Source organism: Schistocerca cancellata, chromosome 5, assembly GCF_023864275.1.
Source record: "Schistocerca cancellata isolate TAMUIC-IGC-003103 chromosome 5, iqSchCanc2.1, whole genome shotgun sequence".
NCBI classification, from domain to species: domain Eukaryota; kingdom Metazoa; phylum Arthropoda; class Insecta; order Orthoptera; family Acrididae; genus Schistocerca; species Schistocerca cancellata.
This window is the reverse complement of record NC_064630.1, coordinates 97,399,827-97,423,749: the sequence shown is the minus strand read 5'-3', so window position 1 is coordinate 97,423,749 and position 23,923 is coordinate 97,399,827.

Below are 23,923 nucleotides of genomic sequence, written 5' to 3'. Positions count from 1 at the left end.
ACTAGATTGTCCCATTATATTCAGATTAATAATGACGCAAGCACATTTCTGCTTCAACAGGTCATCTTCTTTTTCTAGACAGAAACATGGGAAGTTGTATGAGGAAAAGACACCGTGAAAGTGAAAGCCCTCCGCACAACTTTTCTAAGTGTGTGGCTGCGTACTAACGTTGCTTTTCAGGGTGGTTTATTGAAAACCAGCCAAGTATCCGGCGTTACTCGATTATGTATTCATTCCAGTCTTCTGTTACTCCGTGTCCTCCTCTCCCCTCAATATCCATCTCCTCCTAGCTCCTTCTCCCTCCACGCTATCGCGTCTATCCCAGTACAGGTTGCCGGTTTTTATCCCTAGATTACTTATTTCCAGATGGTAAGTAATACGGGTACCAAGTTTTGTTAAAATCGATCCAGGGGTTTAGAAGGAGCATTATATCCGTGGCTTTGCCCGGATACTCACATCCCATGTATTTCACATATATTTAACATATTTCACATGTATTTGCATACATAGTTCACCTGTATCGCTGTTTAATTTTGCCCTGCAGTTTCGTTTTCATGAAGTTAAATTTTATGACGTCATATCTCCTGAATTACGTCCCGTACAGTTATATAATTTTGTACTTACGCTGAGCGTTATTTGTAGATCGGAAATAATTTTTCGGGTGCATTCAGAGCTATAGGTGAAAACTATATCAAAAATGAGTCGCGAATACAGCTGGTATTAAAGAAGTAACAAAACTGAAACGTCAGACCTGATGCTGCAGGTTTACTGCATGAACTGCAGAAATCTAGGGAGCGATAAACTTTTTTTCTTTCGTCATTCTGAAATTAAGTGTAATGTTTGTTGCCAGTCACTAAGTTATCTCATTTTCAAATGATGGATGAATTAAATTTTGATATTCATCCATCATTGATACTCCTTTCTCATCCTAACCCCTTTCGATAGGCAAGTGGCACCCGCCCCCGAAGTGATTATTTACAGACAGTAAGTGTTGTGGTTGGCAGGAGAGCCAACACCGTGTTAATAGAGGAAGCCGAAAGGCACGCGTTTTAGCTCACGCAGGCTGGCGTGAGGTCTGGAACAAGACAAGGATATTAGAATTTAGAAAAAACGGACGTAGCTGGTGGAATACTTAACTTTAATCCATTAATGGTGAACGTCGCTCTTGACGGTACATGATTCAGTATCAATAGTAACTGGTAATGGCGCCTTGCTAGGTCGTAGCAAATAACGTAGCTGAAGGCTTTGCTAACTATCGTCTCGGCAAATGAGAGCGTATTTTGCCAGTGAACCATCGCTAGCAAAGTCGGTTGTACAACTGGGGCGAGTGCTAGGAAGTCTCTCTAGACCTGCCGTGTGGCGGCGCTCGGTCTGTAATCGCTGATAGTGGCGACACGCGGGTCCGACGTATACTAACGGACCGCGGCCGATTTAAAGGCTACCACCTAGCAAGTGTGGTGTCTGGCGGTGACACCACAGTAAGCAATATTTGTACCTAGTTTGACTGAAAGTGGCCTTGATGACAGCTTTCACTCACGCAGGCATAAGTTCTATCGGGTGCTGGAAGTTTCTTGGGGAATGGCAGTCCATTCTTCAAGGAGTGCTGCAGTGAGGAGAGGCAACGATGTCGGTCGGTGAGGTCTGGCACGAAGTCGGCGTTCCAAAACATCCCAAAAGTATTCTGTAGGATTCAGAACTCTGTGAAGGCCAGTCCATTACAGGGATGTTAATGTCGTCTAACCACTCCGCCACAGGCCGTGCATTATCAGCAGGTGCTCGATCGTGCTGAAAGATGCGATCGCCATCACCGAATTGCTCTTTAACAGTGGGAAGCAAGGACGTGCTTAAAACATCAATGTAGCCCTGTGGTGTGATAGTGCCACTCAAAACAACAAGGGGTAAGCCCCCTCTATGAAAAACACGACCACACCATAGCACTACCGCCTCCGGATTTTACTGTTCGCACTACACACGCTGGTAGATAACGTTTACCAGGCATTCGCCATACTCAAACCCTGCCATCTGTAACCTCCCCCTCACTTATTTCTTAATCATAGTGAAAAATTAAACCGCGTGTACCTAATGGAAATTTGGGAAAAGCAATCGTCACCGAAGTTAATCTGTCGGTAAAGAGGGAGGAAAGGGTTACATCTAAATGGAAGGAAAAATGCCAATGAAACTAGTGGAAATTAATTTTGAAAAGGGGTAAAGTTAATAAAGAAAGTAAATGTGCGGCCATTACGTTAACAATTAACTAGCGGTAATTAGATATTTGAGATTTGTGGGAAATTACTGTCGCCAGTCCTATGGACAATTACTGTAGAACTGAAAAAGAAAGGTTATTACACATATAATTAGCACTAGAAGCGTGGCAACTGAAGATTGACACGTGTAGTGTGAAAACTGAAAGTTTGTCAGAAGTAATTTAGCAAAAGAATTAATAAAACCGGAAAATTGAAAGTTAATTTAGTGACTGATGTTAATAGTGAGCTTTCTTTCTGAAGCACATCGAAATTCAGTAAAATACGGTTAGTCTTGGACTACCTCAACAATCATTTCAAAAGCTACTTCAATCTACGCAATTTAGAAATAAGAGATTTTACTTTGAACTTGAATTAAATGATTCTGAACAATTAACAATAGTAAAATTTAGTACGTACCAAGCTGAGCTGCAGTCACAGGTAAGCTAAAATACGGTAACAAAACTCGCACTCTTAATTTGTGCTTGTGTAATCTAAATATTGTAGCCAACTATGAATACCTTAACTGAACTTTGAAATTAAAGCAGTGAAATCGAATGATGCTGGCGTTTGAATTTGAACAACACTCGGGTTCATTCCGGCAAAGGAAGGGACCCTGCTTGGTAATGCAATTGGGACAATGAGCAACAAACGTTCATGCTAAGTTGCTGTAATTTTGTGATGCAACAATTTTAAAAGTTTGAAAAGCTGAGGTCTGCCATACAGTTCTAAAACTTTACGTGCTTCCAGTCTTCCTTGTTGGTTGATTGAAGGTTTGAAGCCGTCGATCGAGGAGGTGGCGACAGTCACTCATTGTCGGCCGTCGCTGTTGCAGAAGCTGGATGTTGGCGCGCCTTATTCTCGACACGGTTACCAGACGAAACAGGCTCTTGATGTGCGCCAGCTAATGCTTCCCGTTTGCGACACCATGTCAGAAACTATCATCGCAAGTCGAGCGCAATTACATGCTGCCAAACCCCGAAAGCGTGGCAACTCGCGGGAGCGTCACACAACACACCTGCTCCACTGCACCACCCCAGCCTGACCCCTCTCTGCCCGCGCTCCACGCGGCAGAGTTAACACTACCAAAGATCCTAAACACTCTGGTTCTCCACACGACCTATCGATGTATTCGTTCGATAGCATAGTTTTCCCTAGGCAAGACCCAGCGTAAAAATACAAATAATATTTACAAAACAACCAATTATACATCGACATAAATGCATAAATATATATATATATATATATATATATATATATATATATATATATATATATATATATATATATATACAAATAGTAAAACAATTACAATATATAAAGACACAGAAATGTCATATCTTGAGGTAACAAAACAAGGAAAAAAATTATAGTACCATAGACGGAAATAGGAGGAGATGCATTTCCGGCGTTTCATATCGGATCGCCACATTGTGTACCGTGCTTCGGCACTCCACACAACGTTTTTCCACTGTTCAATCGTCGAATGTTTACGCTCCTTACACCAAGCGAGGCGTCGTTTGGCATTTACTGGCGTGATGTGTGTCTTATGAGCAGCCGCTCGGCCATGAAATCGAAGGTTTCTGACATCCCGTCTAACTGTCATAGTACTTGCGATGAATCCTGATGCAGTTTGGAATTCCTGTGTGACTGTCTGGATAGATGTTTGCCTATTACACATTACGACGCTCTTCAACCGTCGGAGGTCTCTGTCAATCGACAAAAAAGGCCGGACTGTATGCTTTCGTAAGTGTCCCTTCACGTTTCCACTTCACCATCACATCGGAAACAGTGGACCTAGGGATGTTTGGGAGTGGGGAAATATCGCATACAGGCGTATGACACAGGTGACACTCAATGAGCTGACGACGTTCAAACTCCGTGAGCTCCGCGGAGTGGTCCATTCTGCCCTCTCACGATGCCTGATTACTACGACGAGGCTAACGTGGAGTACTTGACGATGGGTGGTATCACGATGCACCTTATTTGAAAAACGTATGTTTTTTGGGGTGTCCAGATACTTTTGATTACATAGTGTACATAAGTACATATGAAGGGCTTACTTCAATAGTGGTACAAGTCCATTTTTGTTCATTTTGAGATACAGAGTATTATATCTCTTAAAAGAAATATAATGTTATGTTAGCTATTTATTTAGAGGAAACACTCTCCTAGTAAATTTGTTTGTCCTTTGATTTTTCGTGATCTGTTACTGATTTTTAGTGGAGTTAGTTTTTACTTTTAGCTTTCAAAATATATATATATATAAAAGAGATGTAATAAGCAAAATAATGAACTTCGTAGGTTGCCAATTACGTATTATATCTGGTTTTATCGAGCGCCAGGCTCCCTACAAATTACTGTAAATGCAATAGCGTAGTAGTACTTAGCTCTGAAATTATTACTATCACAGAAAATAGACAAGTTTTAATAAAATTATTTCACTGGATTCCTTCAATTAATCTCTTAGCTCTGAAATTATTACTATCACAGAAAATAGACAAGTTTTAATAAAATTATTTCACTGGATTCCTTCAATTAATCTCACTGAATATTTTTACTTAATTTCTTCCGCTCCGGGTATCAGACATTGTGCTGTGAAAAAATATTTTTAAATGTACCGCATAATGGCGGCTAATTGTTAATAGTCAGAGATTACTGTTACTCGCTCCGCAGCAGCTGGAAACATGCTAAATAATTTTCATTAAATATTCTTTTCATAAGATAAATGTGGCGTAGGTTCTTGAAATAACACACGGAGATCACTTTATACTAATATATTCTTACTAGGGCACAGTTTACACCATTAAATATTTGCAATTACGTTACGACAGAAATAAATGCTAGCGCAGCACAATAGCTTGCGTGCCTTATTCCAGCTAACACCATAACGAACAGAACAAAACAGACTAGACAGAAGAATGAGCATTTCATTGTATTTTATACTCTTACAAAGATAATCACATTATAATCTCATACAATAAATATAATGTCTTTTCTGCATTTATCGATATATATATTGTATATTTTTACACTTAAATCAATGATAAATCAATGTTTGCAATTCATTTTGAGTCACATACTGTCAGTTTTTTCCCCCCCATGAACCATGGACCTTGCCGTTGGTGGGGAGGCTTGCGTGCCTCAGCGATACAGATGGCCGTACCGTGGGTGCAACCACAACGGAGGGGTATCTGTTGAGAGGCCAGACAAACATGTGGTTCCTGAAGAGGGGCAGCAGCCTTTTCAGTAGTTGGAGGGGCAACAGTCTGGATGATTGACTGATCTGGCCTTGTAACATTAACCAAAACGGCCTTGCTGTGCTGGTACTGCGAACGGCTGAAAGCAAGGGGAAACTACGGCCGTAATTTTTCCCGAGGACATGCAGCTCTACTGTATGATTAAATGATGATGGCGTCCTCTTGGGTAAAATATTCCGGAGGTAAAATAGTCCCCCATTCGGATCTCCGGGCGGGGACTACTCAGGAGGACGTCGTTATCAGGAGAAAGAAAACTGGCGTTCTACGGATCGGAGCGTGGAATGCCAGATCCCTTAATCGGGCAGGTAGGTTAGAAAATTTAAAAAGGGAAATGGATAGGTTAAAGTTATATATAGTGGGAATTAGTGAAGTTCGGTGGCAGGAGGAACAAGACTTTTGGTCAGGTGATTACAGGGTTATAAATACAAAATCAAATAGGGGTAATGCAGGAGTAGGTTTAATAATGAATAAAAAAATAGGAGTGCGGGTTAGCTACTACAAACAGCATAGTGAACGCATTATGGTGGCCAAGATAGACACAAAGCCCATGCCTACTACAGTAGTACAAGTTTATATGCCAACTACCTCTGCAGACGATGAAGAAATAGATGAAATGTATGACGAGATAAAAGAAATTATTCAGGTAGTGAAGGGAGACGAAAATTTAATAGTCATGGGTGACTGGAATTCGTCAGTAGGAAAAGGGAGAGAAGGAAACATAGTAGGTGAATATGGATTCGGGGGAAGGAATGAAAGAGGAAGCCGCCTTGTAGAATTTTGCACAGAGCATAACTTAATCATAGCCAACACTTGGTTCAAGAATCATAAAAGAAGGTTGTATACCTGGAAGAATCCTGGAGATATTAAAAGGTATCAGACAGATTATATAATGGTAAGACAGAGATTTAGGAACCAGGTTTTAAATTGTAAGACATTTCCTGGGGCAGATGTGGATTCTGACCACAATCTGTTGGTTATGAACTGCAGATTGAAACTGAAGAAACTGCAAAAAGGTGGGAATTTAAGGAGATGGGACCTGGATAAACTGAAAGAACCAGAGGTTGTAGAGAGTTTCAGGGAGAGCTTAAGGCAACAATTGACAGGAATGGGGGAAAGAAATACAGTAGAAGAAGAATGGGTAGCGCTGAGGGATGAAGTAGTGAAGGCAGCAGAGGATCAAGTAGGTAAAAAGAGGAGGGCTAATAGAAATCCTTGGGTAACAGAAGAAATATTGAATTTAATTGATGAAAGGAGAAAATATAAAAATGCAGTAAATGAAGCAGGCAAAAAGGAATACAAACGTCTCAAAAATGATATCGACAGGAAGTGCAAAATGGCTAAGCAGGGATGGCTAGAGGACAAATGCAAGGACGTAGAGGCTTGTCTCACTAGGGGTAAGATAGATACTGCCTACAGGAAAATTAAAGAGACCTTTGGAGAGAAGAGAACCACTTGTATGAATATCAAGAGCTCAGATGGCAACCCAGTTCTAAGCAAAGAAGGGAAGGCAGAAAGGTGGAAGGAGTATATAGAGGGTTTATACAAGGGCGATGTACTTGAGGACAATATTATGGAAATGGAAGAGGATGTAGATGAAGACGAAATGGAAGATAAGATACTGCGTGAAGAGTTTGACAGAGCACTGAAAGACCTGAGTCGAAACAAGGCCCCGGGAGTAGACAACATTCCATTTGAACTACTGATGGCCTCGGGAGAGCCAGTCATGAAAAAACTCTGCCATCTGGTGAGCACGATGTATGAGACAGGCGAAATACCCTCAGACTTCAACAAGAATATAATAATTCCAATCCCAAAGAAAGCAGGTGTTGACAGATGTGAAAATTACCGAACTATCAGTTTAATAAGTCACAGCTGCAAAATACTTACGCGAATTCTTTACAGACGAATGGAAAAACTGGTAGAAGCCGACCTCGGGGAAGATCAGTTTTGATTCCGTAGAAATGTTGGAACACGTGAGGCAATACTGACCTTACGACTTATCTTAGAAGAAAGATTAAGAAAAGGCAAACCTACGTTTCTAGCATTTGTAGACTTAGAGAAAGCTTTTGACAATGTTAACTGGAATACCCTCTTTCAAATTCTGAAGGTGGCAGGGGTAAAATACAGGGAGCGAAAGGCTATTTACAGTTTGTACAGAAACCAGATGGCAGTTATAAGAGTCGAGGGGCATGAAAGGGAAGCAGTGGTTGGGAAAGGAGTAAGACAGGGTTGTAGCCTCTCCCCGATGTTATTCAATCTGTATATTGAGCAAGCAGTAAAGGAAACAAAAGAAAAATTCGGAGTAGGTATTAAAATTCATGGAGAAGAAGTAAAAACTTTGAGGTTCGCCGATGACATTGTAATTCTGTCAGAGACAGGAAAGGACTTGGAAGAGCAGTTGAACGGAATGGACAGTGTCTTGAAAGGAGGATATAAGATGAACATCAACAAAAGCAAAACGAGGATAATGGAATGTAGTCAAATTAAGTCGGGTGATGCTGAGGGAATAATGATTAGGAAATGAGACACTTAAAGTAGTAAAGGAGTTTTGCTATTTAGGGAGTAAAATAACCGATGATGGTCGAAGTAGAGAGGATATAAAATGTAGACTGGCAATGGCAAGGAAAGCGTTTCTCAAGAAGAGGAATTTGTTAACATCAAGCATAGATTTAGGTGTCAGGAAGTCGTTTCTGAAAGTATTTGTATGGAGTGTAGCCATGTATGGAAGTGAAACATGGACGATAACTAGTTTGGACAAGAAGAGAACAGAAGCTTTCGAAATGTGGTGCTACAGAAGAATGCTGAAGATAAGGTGGGTAGATCACGTAACTAATGAGGAGGTATTGAATAGGATTGGGGAGAAGAGAAGTTTGTGGCTCAACTTGACTAGAAGAAGGGATCGGTTGGTAGGACATGTTTTGAGGCATCAAGGGATCACAAATTTAGCATTGGAGGGCAGTGTGGAGGGTAAAAATCGTAGAGGGAGACCAAGAGATGAATACACTAAGCAGATTCAGAAGGATGTAGGTTGCAGTAGATACTGGGAGATGAAGAAGCTTGCACAGGATAGAGTAGCATGGAGAGCTGCATCAAACCAGTCTCAGGACTGAAGACCACAACAACAACAACAACTGTTAGTTTTATTTATGTTTCACCTTGATAAGGTTGAATATTGCAAAAGGGACACTACAAGAGTCCTAAAGTTAAATGAGGGCAGAAAAATCAGCAGTTGTGATACCAGAAATATTCAAGCATATGGCTTCTTGCTAGAGATGAACCTTTCTTTCTGTTTGTTTGGATCATTAATTTCAGAAGCATTATAGGCAGAAAAGTGGAGGTAATGGACTTGTACCACTATTGAAATAAACCCTTCATATATACCTGTATCCATTTTTATAATATGCTAGGACTGCGAATAGCCGACTGGAGCTGACGATCCCTTCGATCGCATTTATAATCTGTTCCGGAAGCCACATATTAGTGTGACTAATAAAATATGGAAGAAACAAAAGGAAGTGCAAGAAGTGAACGTCGAAAAAATTCCACTGCGTCTCAGGTCTGCTTCAAAATTCTGCAAGGAACAGATGAGGTGAGAGTAGAGGCGGTCACAGCAAGTCGTCTCTCAAAAGCATAATCGTTGTTTGACACGAAATGATCGCTCCGATATTACCAAAACGCCGGAAATTGATTTGACACGTGAATTTATAAGCCTGCTCAGTCATAGATGAGCCCTCTACTACCAGATGATGTATCACGCCCCGTTGACTAATAAGGTTTAAGAAAAATGATCCAAAATACCTTATCTTTTTCCTCTTTCTGCACTGTTGGTAGCCCTCGCTGCAAATGTACTCTGACGAGGACTGACAACTCTGAATGACACGACGTGTGACTGGAGCGAGCTGCCGGCAGCAACAACCCATCAGTCCTGGAGTAATGACTCGGACCTTCTAACGTTAAAAGGTTTCTTGTGGTTTTCACATTTAACCAAACATAACATTGATGATGATAATTTATGGCACTGTTTGCCGACAAGAGAAACAAACGGCAGTTCTCCTTGGCCGTTTTTTGGTACGACTTGGAAAGAGAGAAAAATTAGTGAATGATCGACGATGCGTCGGTTCTCGATTGTGTTCAGGAGACGTACAGATTGATTGCGTGAAAATAGTTTCTCAAATGACCTCTTAACCCGGATTGCTTTTACGCAATCAGGCTCTTCAATGAAATTACCTAAGGGACCTTTTTGAATAATAATAAAAAATTGGAAATGAATGCAAAACAGTGAAATGTAAAAAAAGTTGTCAGATCGGAAATTGAACACACCAATGGTCTCCCAAATACAATCGAGACTCCGCGATAAAGAGCGAACCTGTAACAAAGTTCATTTAAACATAAACATTATTTGTGGTTCATTTAAAGAAAAGAATAAGCATAGATTTTCTGTACGGTGAAGCATCAATATATTCTTAAAGAACAAAGGCGTTAAACTATAAACATTAACAAATTTACAATGAATACAAAACTTACACTTTTATTATTCTATCTGTATGATGGTGATTGTGATTGTAATTGTAATAAATATTTGCTTATCTGGAACGTGGACGTTTAATTATTCGGTATCAGACGCTTGACAATGGCTTTCTCATAAAGGCAATGTTACTCGTAGTTGACCGTGAAATAAAACTGAAATAATCGGACTTCGTAAATAAATCGTTTCCAAAGACTGCTGCGGTAGGTGCGGACTCATAATCTAAATCTCAATATTTCAATAATTTGCCAGCCATGCCAATACGTCGTACAGAGGTGATTGTTTTTATAAATATAAATTCTTTACAGAATCGAGTGCCTAGTCTGGTTGCAACTCGCATTTTTCTTCTACAACATGAAATATGGCGGTGTGCCAGACAATAGAATAAAATACGTGCTTCTCGCACCACTTCTACCAGAGCTCCCCCTTTCTTAATCAAACATAAGAGTAACGTAATTGTGCTTTTGTTTTATCAGCGTAGTTGCAGAGTTAGTAATGTTCGTTAATGTCCGTGAACAGAGGTTCACTATGCAATGTCTTTTTGGCACTCGTTTTGTTCAAATTTTTTACATAGTAACAGTTACATGATACATCAGTTAAAAAAATAAGTAATTATACATACACACGTCACATATTTTCTTAGCATAAACATAATACAGTTGCACATAAACATGTTTGCATCATCATTACATAGCTATAGGTTATTACATTGTGTCACGTGATGTCATCTGAAATTAAGATAGGTTAGACACAACATTCATTACATCAGTAGGCAAGACCAGGCGTTTTCACTACTCAATAAATATTCAAAATAGTAAGAGAGAGAAAATGTTCGATTCCTCGCGTTTTTTGCGTGTGTGTAGAGTGTCTGTGTGGCCTTGACTACTGATAGATGCTTTTCGTGTTGAGAGATGTGCGTCTAATCTATTTCTCAAAGTAAAAGATCGCTTCACAGATGACATCTGTCGGTTCGTCAGGTGTCATACCAAGTCAGTGGTACCTACAATAACAAATGTTCCGTGAAAAATTAATATATCATTCACTGCTACGTAATCATAAATTTTATTTTGATATTCCGTCTTCCAGGTGGTGGCGCGCGCTGAAAGAAGAGTTCTTCTGCCTTCAACTGCGACTCTGGAACCGCTGAAATGAAAATTTCTACAGTACTTATTATCTGTGTTGTAACAACAGAGTTTTTCGAGTTGCTTAGCAATATTTTGATGGGTATGACTTTGACATTATTCAGCATGAAATGCTCTAAGATCTCGGTGTGCGTATTTTTCTAAAATTCTTTGAAGTGTGTCAACGTGTTCCTTCCAAGACTGTGTAGCTATCAGTATATCATCTACATAGTGTGTGACTGTCTCAACTAAATCATCGCCAAGCACGGTATCCAGGGCTGTAATGAATACCCCAGAGCTGACATTCAGTCCGAAAGGTAGAACACAAAACTGATAGGTTCGCCCCCCGAACATAAATGCAGTATATTTCCGTGAATCAGGAGTGATACCCACCTGCCAAAACGAATTAGCGAGATCTATTGTGGAAAAATATTTTGCATCTACAAATTTCTGTAATTGCTCTTCTAAATTTTCGGGTTTTGTGTGAACTGGTAAAATTATTTCATTAATTGCTCGTGCGTCTAACACTAACCTAATGCTTCCATTTAATTTTTTGACAACAAGTAGAGGACTACAATAAGGTGAGGTGGATGGTTCAATGACCTTCCAGTCTAACATTTGTTTTAATTCTTGCCACACAGCAGGTCGTTGAGATAACGGTACGTTATATCTCTTGTGGTAGAAGATCTTGTGAGGCTTAACTTCAATCTTGTATACATACGTGTTGATAACACCTAATCGTTTGGTAAAAACTTGTAAATATTTGGATAACACTTCCTGTAGTTTTATACGTTCATGTACACTGAGAGCTGTAGCTTCACTTATCTTATGATCAAGCAATGTTTTCAAGTCCATTATCTCTGTGTCAGATGAGTGTGTTTGCATATCTTGAATGTCATTGTCAAGTACTAACTGAACCTTGTACCCTGTACAGTGTTTGTCATGCTTTAGAGTTCTCCTGTCCAAATCAATAATAATTACACTGCCTTTATCATTTAAAATACATTTACCTTTGGAGAAGTCTATAATAGAGTCCTTCTCGCTCATAATATCTATTCCTAATATGCAATTTGTCACAAGGTTTTGTACAACCAGGAATGGCCATTGTACGGTTCCATTACCTATTTTAATGTTTACAAAAACTTGCTTCGTAACCCTACATGACTTATTACCTAGTGCAGTAGTTATTTTACAGTTTTGGGCAGGAAACTCAGGCACAGGTTCCAATTCACACATCTTTTTATAGAAATTAAAAGACAAAACGCTCACAGCTGCACCTGTATCTAGGATAATAGTAGTTGGAATCCCACCTACTACACCAGTAGTAGATGCTAAAACAATTTCATTTGTGTTTGAACGACATTGTGTACTGTCTTGTAAAAGTTCATCTGATATATTCTCATTGTGGTTGTATCTTATAAATAAAACAGGTAATTTTTGTTTAGAATTATTCGGCATATCATTATTCTGTTGTTCAAGTGTGGTGTCAAATAACTGATTAACATTGCAGTCGCCCCGCAAGAATTCTTCAGCCACGACCTGGGGCATAGAAGTGACTGTTTCTAGTTTGTCGGATTAGCATTTGTACTAGGTACTGACACAGATTGAGGTTGTGCATCAGGTGTCATTTCTATTATATTCACATTCGGATATTGCCTATTATGATCTCCAAACTTTTGCGGTTGTTGTTGCTGTTGCGCATTATAACTTACCTGTCGGTCGTAAGGTATGCTCCAATTTTGTCCTGGTGGCTGCTGTGGTAAAGCAGAGTTTGAATGGAACTACTGATCGTTACGAGTCCAACCTTGATGCTGTCTTGGCTCGTAGTTATTATTATTTCTATTTCTGTTTGTGTTTTTGTTGTTGCCTTTGTATCCGTTGTTACCGTTGTAGTTATTACCGCGGTGCCTTTTGTATGGATTGCCGCATGAAGTGTTATTACTGTTGTAACTATTGTTTGTATTGGAATACGCGTGTTGATTTTGATTTTCGTATTGAAACGGCATGTGAGTTTGCTGTTTTTGCTGTACCGCGTATCCAACTGTGGGCGCGCCAGAATTGAGTTGGCAAGCCTGCATGTTTTGCATACCACTAGTGTAAACATTGTGGCTGCTGTTTTGCCGCGCGAAGCGCTGATCTTCAAGTAACATGTCAACCGAATCTAAGGCTGTTAAAAAATAATCTGAATTGTCATCCGGGATATGTAGGAGTTTTTCTTTAATGTTGAAAGGCAATTTGGCCTTCAACGCACGGAGTATATCACGCGTTGCGACTGGTTCGTCTAAAAAGTGTCCCATGTTCAAGTATTTTTCAAAATATCTGCGTAAGTTGCCATTTTTACTGTTAAAAGTTTCAGGTTCTAAAATTTGTCTTCTGAGTCGCTCCTGGACGGATTGCGACCAGAATTTGTTCAGAAAAGCACGCTCAAACTCACTGTACGTGGTACATACGTCAGCTTGACTGTATGCCCAGACAGCTGCATCGCCTTGGATGTAACCGACAATATATGAAATCTTTTTCCGGTCACTCCAAGTGCGTGGAAATGCGTTACTAAAAGATTTAAGAAAAATCACCGGATGAATGGTTCGTTTTTCTGGGATAAAAATCTGAAATTGCCTGTGTTTCATTAAGCTTTCTTCTTCCTTCGTATTGTGATATGGATTTATTCCACTGTAATTACTGGTATGTTCAGCTGGCGAGTAACTACGATAATGTTGCTGTGGTTTACCATGATAATAGCTTGTGTTTGTGTTTGCACATCGTGGTATGTGTTGTAGTCGTGGTGTGTTTTGTTCTTGTGTGTTTGTCGTGTGCGGTATGTGTGTGTCATACTCGAATGTATATTGGTTCCTGAACTGTGCATTTTGACTGATATTTTCGTTACATACAGACTGTGGTCGATCGGTGAATTGTCTCATGGGTGCAGTGACGGATTGTACTGCGTCACTGATCAGCTGTTTGTTATTAGTAATGTATTGCGCTACGGAGTCGTGCACAATTGTTGTTAAATTTTCACGTAAGCATCTATCAAAATGTTTGTCTTTGTTCACTACCCAATCATGAAATTCTTTATTAATATTTTGAAAATGAGCTGTGGCATCAGATGGTAAGATGTCAGTCAGGTGTTGTTCAACATTGTCAAATTTATTCTGTACGTCAGTAATTCGTTTTTCAAGGTTGTCATGTACTGAAGGATATGTTTGAATTTGTTCAGTAAGAACTTCACACGTGACATTAAGGTTTTTTACTTGTGTCTGTAAAAGTGCTACGTCAGTTGTAGTCTTTTCTTGTCTCGTATTAAGCTGGGAAAATTTAGTACTGAGTTCAGTCATCTGTTTGGTCAGTGTGGCCTCTATAAGTTCCACACGTTTACATAAAGTGTCATTACCTGTCTTGAGTGCTATGAGGTCAGATTTAATTGCGTCATTTTGTGTCTGTAAGGTTGCCATGTTTTCGGCGTTTTGTTTCATTAGCATTTGTAACATGTCGGCAATGTTTACTGTTTGCAAGGTCTGTGCCCCCGTCGCGTCATTAGACGTGACGTCATGCATCAACATGGGCTCTGACTGAGACTTTGAAATTTTTGTAGTGGACGGCCTATTGCCAAAATTTCCGTCAACACTTGCGTCAATGTTTGATAAATCGTCACTACCGGTTGCTGTCGTAAAGTCATTTTCTAACATTTGTCTCTCGTCCGAGTCGGATTGCGTCTGAATAGTACGTCTTTGCTGTTCCATTTTTGCGTATTGATTTCTAGTTATTACCATGCCACACGTGATATATGTTTCAAGAAAATATTTGACACTGATTTTAAAATAAAATGCAGTTGAGCATGAATCGCTCGTAGCAACAATGGCTGTCTGTTAATTTAAAAATATAAACTGAATTTGAGATTATTGGTAATGGCTGCTGTCCATGTTACTACGTATCGTACAGAAGTCGGCCATATTGTACACTCGTGTATTGGTATTGTTGCATACGTTATTGTTTAAGGAAAAGTACTGAGAATGAAATTTATCACTGAAAACTGTTATGCACGAAAGAAACACTACAGAATCTACTGAAAAGCTAATACACTGAATTATACGTCTGGTCAAGCCTGCTAATGCAAAAATGCTGCGTCTTACCTTATTTTGCTGGAAGTTTCATTGCGTCTTCCCGCAAAATTTTAGAATTGGAAAATATCTTCAGATTTTTTTTTTTTTGTTATCTCTCATACATTCACGTCCAGGTCCAGAAAGTTGATTTTTCACATGAAACAAAGAGAACAATGTAACAAATGACAAAATAACAAGTCCGACACGCAGTCGCCAATATAAAATAAATAAAATAAATAAAATATTATTTAAATATTAATTATTCTATCTGTATGATGGTGATTGTGATTGTAATTGTAATAAATATTTGCTTATCTGGAACGTGGACGTTTAATTATTCGGTATCAGACGCTTGACAATGGCTTTCTCGTAAAGGCAATGTTACTCGTAGTTGACCGTGAAATAAAACTGAAATAATCGGACTTCGTAAATAAATCGTTTCCAAAGACTGCTGCGGTAGGTGCGGACTCATAATCTAAATCTCAATATTTCAATAATTTGCCAGCCATGCCAATACGTCGTACAGAGGTGATTGTCTACTAAACATAAAAAAGTTACACAGTTAGTTAAATCAGATATATTCAATGAATAAGCCTACAGTTCATAATCCTACTTACTTTTATAAATATAAATTCTTTACAGAATCGAGTGCCTAGTCTGGTTGCAACTCGCAGTATTCTTCTATAACATGAAATATGGCGGTGTGCCAGACAAAAGAATAAAATACGTGGTTCTCGCACCACTTCTACCAGAGCTCTCTCCTTTCTTAATCAAACATAAGAGTAACGTAATTGTGCTTTTGTTTTATCAGCGACACAGCGCTGCAGTTGTGTGCCATAGGCTTTATTTATTTGTCACTGATTATTTATTTAATTAATATTTCGCGTTTCCGAGGAAACTCACGCTCGGCATGCAAATGTGCCTTTATAAATGGTCTCCCAAATACAATCGAGACTCCGCGATAAAGAGCGAACCTGTAACAAAGTTCATTTAAACATAAACATTATTTGTGGTTCATTTAAAGAAAAGAATAAGCATAGATTTTCTGTACGGTGAAGCATCAATATATTCTTAAAGAACAAAGGCGTTAAACTATAAACATTAACAAATTTACAATGAATACAAAACTTACACTTTTATGTTTTTCTCATACATGGAGCAGTCCAACAATCGCTGCTTTTGTATGTGTGATATTTTGTAAAAATTAAATGTCCTGGCGTGCGCGTAAGTATTTTTTATCGTCTCAAGGTTTAAAAAAGCGTTTTTTTTTCTTGGTTTTTCACACGAAATGAAATATAACTTGTAGCGGTGCTACACAACACGTCTTAACAAGTCGGCGACCAAACATCAAAGGTAATGAAGTACATGTTAACATATCGGCCACCAGAAGCACAACTAACTATAAAGACTCTAGAATTTTCCTAACAAATGATAAATTGTTCTTTCTTCTGTTTCGCAGCTTCTTGCTATCAAGCGCTGCGGCAATGATTTTAAATATCTGCGCCCAGCGAGTCATAGTGTTTAAAAGTACCTTTTAAACGCTGGCCGCGCGTCTTGGTATAGGCGCACATTATAAACAGATTTCGTTTCTTTTCTCTCGCGTTGTCATGCTAAGTATCATTACAAACTACAGCTCGATGCCTGTCCTTTTCTCATATGCAAAATGTCTGAAATCCAATAATATCACATTATGACCTCGAAATACAACTGGGCGACTCTCTTCATGTTCCCCGTCTCTCTTCGTCTCCGTAGTGTGATCAAGTACCTCCAAACATTGTTTTAGATTTTCCCTCTCCTCCAGAGTTTCCCGCAAACGATCCATGCAAATGTTCCTCCACTAATGGGGAGACACGACCGGTGATCAACCAATGAAGTTTTGAGAGATGGCGAGCCAACACCGAATTCACCTGATAATTTTTAGTCCCACAATAACGTCCCTTCCCGCGTTGGAAGGGAGTGAATCTGATGTCCAAGTGGTCCGGCTGCCGGAGGACACCTCTCCTACCGTATGTCACTCATCCACTCCTCTGCCGAGTTCTGCAACTTACTAAACATGCAACTAAAAAAATGGTTCAAATGGCTCTGAGCATTATGGGACTTAACATCTGTGGTCATCAGTCCCCTAGAACTTAGAACTACTTAAACTTAACTAACCTCAGGACATAACACACATCCATGCCTGAGGCAGGATTCGAACCTGCGACCGGAGCGGTCACGCCGTTCCAGACTGAAGCGCCTTTAACCGCACGGCCACAACGGCCGGCCAAACATGCAACTAAATAGGTAGAAGCAAACAGATAAATGACATGGGAGTTTGTTGTTCGGTCCTTGCAATCATTGATACTACCCATGGCATCAACATACAGATAAAAATGAATATGTACAATCGTCATACAGATTTATACAAATCGGCGCAGTAGCAATGAGCTGTGAAAAGTCACATGTCAGCTGCACAAGAAAACCATTACTTGGTTCACTTTACCGGTTTCAACACTTTAACCTGTCATCTTCAGAAGTGAAATAGACTCAAGTAGTTGCTAAGCTAACATCAGAATAATAATCGGACGGTTGTGTCCTTTCTTACAGAATCAATATAATAATGTGACATCACAAAAATAAATGATACGAGCGACGATTAGCAAACAATGAACAGTCAAATCGCAAATCATACATCGTCACGTGACGAAAGTCAAGCAAGATTTTTATTTTCTCTTTGCAAGCACACACGTAAAAGGAAACAACAAATTAATGTGACTAATAAAATACGAAAAAACAAAAGGAAATACAAGCAAGGAACATCGAAACAATTTACCTGAGCCTTAGATCTGTTTCAAAACTCCACAAGGAATGGATGACGTCAGAGTAAGGATGATCTCAACAAGTCCGTCCCTCAAACGCATATCGATATTGGACACGAAGTATACTGAATGACTTCGGTCGCATATACTATGCAGTGTGATGTGATAGTTTATTGTTTGCTATTCATCACACGTATATACAGGGTGATTATATTTAAAGTTTCAGAACGCTGTAAAAATCACATCAGTGGCCAGAATGACGCCAAATTGCAACGTAATATAATCGGAGAAGGGGGAAAACGTATGGCAGAAGAAAAAAAAATAGTGTGAAAATTGGTCAACAGGTGGCGCTGTATATGTCAGAATACGTAAAGGAACACATGTCATGAGCACGACCTACTGAAGTTGGTATAAACACGCCGGGCACAAGGCTTTTCCTCCTTTCAGGTCTGACACATTCGACATGAATGTCTCAATACAGGATGGCGCTCTGCTTGTAAAGATGTATTAAAAGAATGTGCACAAGTTGCTCTGCAGAAGTTCCGGTCACAGAAGGGTTTGATAAAAGGTGTTGGTCCGATGACTGCCGTGGGTCTGGAGAAAATGATTCGGAAATTCGAAAAGACGGGTTCCTCTGGTGTGTAACCTGATAGGGGGAGGAAAAAAATTGATTCGACATCAGTGGAAGCGGTGGCCACAGCAATGCAGGAGGAGACGTGTGGTGGTGTGCAAACGTGTAGTTCACAGGGATTGCCCAAACATTTCTACCAGCGAGAGAGACCTTTGCTTTAGAATTTCTTGCTCGCATGGAAGTGGACAATGATTGGCAATGGAAGATTTTGTGGACAGACGAAACCCACTTCCATCTTCCAGGATATGTCACTACACAGAATTGTCGAATAAGGGGAACGGAAAATCCACACGGAAATCAGCTAGTACCGCTTCATCCTGAAAAGGCCACTGTGTGGTGCGGGTTTACGGAATCATTTATCGTAGGGCCATAATTTTTCGCAGAGAGAAGTGCTTCCCGTCCTGTTACCTGTACCTTCACTGGTAAACGGTATGGGTGTCATTTGAGTAACGAAGTCATTCCAGCTCTCCAACAGCATCGATGTGTGAATGGGGTCATTTTCATGCAAGATGGCGCACCTCTGCACATTGCAAATCCAGTTAAGCAGCTGCTGAAGCGCCATTTCAGAAATGTTGGAATTATCAGCCACCATTTCCCTACAGCCTGGCCATCCCGATCACCTGATATTAATCCGTGTGACTTCTGGCTGTGGGGCTTGTTTTCAGTGTTCCGATTGCAAATTTAGCTGCATTGAAGGCGCGCATTGCGCAACACATTCTGAACATGACCCCAGATATACAGGTATTTGGATCTGTTGTGTAACATGCTGTTTCTCGATTTCATCTTGTTGCGGAAAACGGTGCACAGCATATTGAACATGTTTTGTGCCAGTCACACGGAAATTAATAATCTGATCTTATTTTGATTGATGCTTTTTATGTGTTTTTTGGCCTCAGAACAATTAAAAACCGATATTTCTCATCCGATATGATATGTCCTTGCCGTGGTGGATGGGCTTAAGTAATTAACAGTATCACACGTGAATATCCATGCACAATGAGTACTACAGTTTTTTTATCGTCAAACGTACACCTTACTCATTGTTGTGTGATTCATATGCCATTTGTAGTCGATCACTACTAAATTATGACGCTTACAGCGCCATCTATTGCTACATTTTGTAACTATTTATTTTTCTTCTGCCATACGTCTTCCCCCTTCTCCGATATGTTACGTAGCAATTTGACGTAATTCTGACCAGCGGTGTTGTTTCTACAGCGGTTTGAAAGTTTAACTTTAATTATAATCACCCTTTATTTTCGCAAGGTCACTCTATTTTATTGATTCCGTAGCAAAGGATACTACCGTCCTGTTCTTATTTTGGCGTTAACTTACCAATAATTTGAATCTTTTTCACTTCCGAAGGTGAAAATTTAAACTGTTGGAACCGGTAAATTGAATCAAATAAAGATATCTTGTGCAGCTAATGACTAACTTGTTGTCTTTATTGAAATATTCTGCAGCTGCTGAAATAGAGATATGAACGAATTCATAAATGCATAATCTTGATGCATGAAACTTGCAGCGTTGTCGAAAATTGGTTTCTGTAAAACGCGACACAGAATTCACATACACGGAATAATTATTTTCAGTGCGGTACTAACTCACTTTCGACTATGGTGTGTGACAGACGGTACTTTGTTTACCACGTTTTATTACGTCGCTTCCTGGTCTGTTTTTCTCTTCGCTACAAATTTTACAATTGACTCTAGACTAACTTCCCGATAACTAGAGACTAGAAACTTTCTCCATAGCTCAGAACTGGGGGACAATGCAGTATTAACTCGCATTCTGCTTGAGGTGTTGTGGAAAGTGTTTCGTTTTTGTATCTATCAGACTGCTTGGTACAAATTTTGCAATTTATTTTAAATTAACTTCTCGACGATCTGGAGACTTGAAACTTTCAACATAGCTCAGAACTATAAGACATTTCAATATTAACACCTTTCTTGTCTTGTGTGTCGCGGAGGGTACTTGCTATTCCCACTTTTTCTATCACAATCGCGTATATTTCACGTTAAAAAAGATTACTCGAGCTTCCGTGTGAGCTAAACTCTGTCTCTAATTTTTATCTTCACAGTCGTTTCGCGAGACATACGCAGGAGGAGGCAATGTATTGGTTGAGGCAGGGAAAGGGAAACTCACATAATCCTGAAACTTACCACATTTCTATGTTGTAATCTGATCAAAATGTTTGAAATCGATTGAAAAATTTCCTACATACAATAATACAAAGCGAAAAATAATTACCTAAATAAAAAGCTTTTAATATAGCACTTTTTTAAAACGTAATAAAAAGTAATATATATGTGGTATCTATTGTTCTAGACACGTCTGACTTACACCACACACTACTGATGTAGTGCCCCTGCTCATTTATCTTATTACTCATGGCATCTCACCGATTCCAGTAAGAGTGTGAGTTTATTGTAAGTCTGCACTAAATGGATCTTTGGCCGTCACCACAATGATTATACATGAGATGTCTGTTGTTTCGGACGTGACCTAAATAAAGAACACACACATTTTGATCCTGAAGCCACTATTAATCAAGACGCAAAGAAATTAGTGACATTAGCTGCTAGTAGGCATTGATTCTTCTAGTCCGTAACTGATTCCTAAACCCATATACATAGTTCTCTTCCATAAGACACAAGAACACCGCCCAAAAAATGCAAAGTAGGAGGAGCAGAAACGCGAAAGATCCACCTGTGGAATATAAAAGGTCCTAAAAGTGCAATGAACATGGCTCCAAGAGACTTTCTACAGGGATATGACAAAGCAATCCTAACAGCAACATTTTTTTACCGAAAACTGGCAGCACCCAGAATTTTACTGCACTCACCTCTGCGCGAAGCAAAGGCGACAAAGGAACACCCATTGGAGGAATAACTATCCTCATAAAACCGAAATTAATACCAATAACTACACTATCAAACAGGAACACACACATCTGATAGAAGCGGAGCACATTACAATACTATCAGTATACTTCCAAGCGAACAAACCAGCCACTGATGTAATAGATGAAATAGGGCAGCTTATAACTCAAGAGTAAATAGGATGAACCACTAATTATTGCCAGAGGCTTCAACTGTAGAATGGGTATTCAAAACTACAAAGCAAAAATAATAGTGTGAAATTTGCAGGAAGAAGGCTTTATCCTATTAAACACTGCAATCATTCCTACATATATTTCCCATAATGGCAAAAGCACAGTAGACACGGGACCAACCAGGCCCAATATATCACATTACTGGACTGCAACACCAAACATCAATTCGGTAAATAAATATCCACGGAGAATCACGAAAAGTGCAAGACAAAAAGAAGAAGCACTTTAGAGAACAATAGACATCGTGAAAGAGGAATCAAAATAGACAATGGAATGCTAATAGACAATTCGTGACTACAGGAAGAAACAGAAGTGATAGGAGGATTCCTAAGACAATCCACTAATTCCAGGTACAAATGAACAGCGAAAAATGGTTCGCTACAGAGTGTAACAGGCTAAGAAAATATGTACTAGAAACCTACATCAATTAAAACGGTGCGCAAAGAACCATACATTCCTCAGGGCTTACGCCAATAAACGATATATCTCCATGACAGCTTTAAAAGAAAAGAAGTCTGGACAAGAGAAGGAAAGAAACCAGTGGAGGAAGCCACAAGAGAAAAAAGGGTTCAAATGGCTCTGAGCACTATGGGACTTAACATCTGAGGTCATCAGTCCCCTAGAACTTAGAACTGATTAAACCTAACTAACCTAAGGACATCACACACATCCATGCCCGAGGCAGGATTCGAACCTGCGACCGTAGCGGCACTAGAGACCCATATATTGCGCTAAGCCCCAGAAAACGAGCTGAAACGACATGAAAAATGGGCGACGCACTTCGACAACATACTGAACAAGGAAGGACTAAACGACAGACGAGAGAGCAGACAGGACACAATGCCATAAACAACTACGGAATGTGACCTTAGGTATTAAGTCTCATAGTGGTCAGAGCCATTTGAACAATTTTGAACTACAGAAGCTCTCCTGCGAGCAGTTGTAAAGTTGGGAAGGTAGGAGACGAGGTACTGACAGAAGTAAAGCTGTGAGGACGGGGCGTGAGTCGTGCTTGGATAGCTCAGTTGGAGCCGGCACAGTAGTTCAGCGTGTTCGGTCAGAGGGTTAACTACCCTCTGTAATAAAAAAACTGTGTTAATGGATCAACAACGAACTGAAACGGGTGTCTTGCGACGTCCGCCCCGAGCAGATACAACGAATCAAAGCGAACAAAATGAGATAAAAAAAAAAAAAAGTTGGTAGAGCACTTTCCCGCGAAAGGCAAAGGTCCCGAGTTCGAGTCTCGGTCCGGCACACAGTTTTAATCTGCCAGGAAGTTTCATATCAACGCACACTCCGCTGCAGAGTGGAAATCCCATTCTGGAATTTTCTCATTAATTTATTTATTCATTTTAATTCATTCACCAGACTTTCAATTAGCAGACGAATAAGGAAAACGTTATTTCAAGAAAAGCTGGAAAATATTCCTTTAGTAATCTTCTACGGACATGGGTAAATAAATGAAAAGTAAATAATAAATAATCAAATAAAATAAGGAATTAAAAATAAATATCGGGTTTCGAAAACGGAACGCAGAAATGTGCAGCCGCGTTGTTAGCCACTGTCCCTCCGCTTCGAATGAGCTGTTTACATGCTAAAAGGCTGATGAAGAGTCTCGGACACTTGGACCACCGTTTTTTCTGAAACGGTCGAGTATCTACGATTAAGGCGAGACAAAGCGTTGCTTATACTGCTCCCTCCTCCACTGAGCGAAATTTCTAGGAAACCGGATTATGTCACTTGCAATGTTCTCCTCGTCAGGAGTATTTTGTCGCCAGAAGGAACAAATGTTCTGAGGTTCGTAGTGTGGAACGTTAGATCACTGTATCAGCTAAGTAGGGTACAGAATTTAAAAAAATACGAGGGTGGGAACCTTAATAGTGGCAAATATTTATTTACAGCGCGTAAAAAATAAATAAGTGTTTCGAAGTTTTACTGACCTTCAAAGTAGTCCCCAGCATTGTGTATAACCCGTAGCCAGCGATGTGGAAGTCGTAGGATACTCTTAGCAGTGCCAGTTGTGTTGACAGTTCGAGCGGTGCGGTCTATTGCCCAACGAATTTTTAGCAGTTCTGAAGCGAATGCCGTAAAGTATTTCCTTCAGTTTAGAAATCGAGTTGAACTTACTAGGGGTTA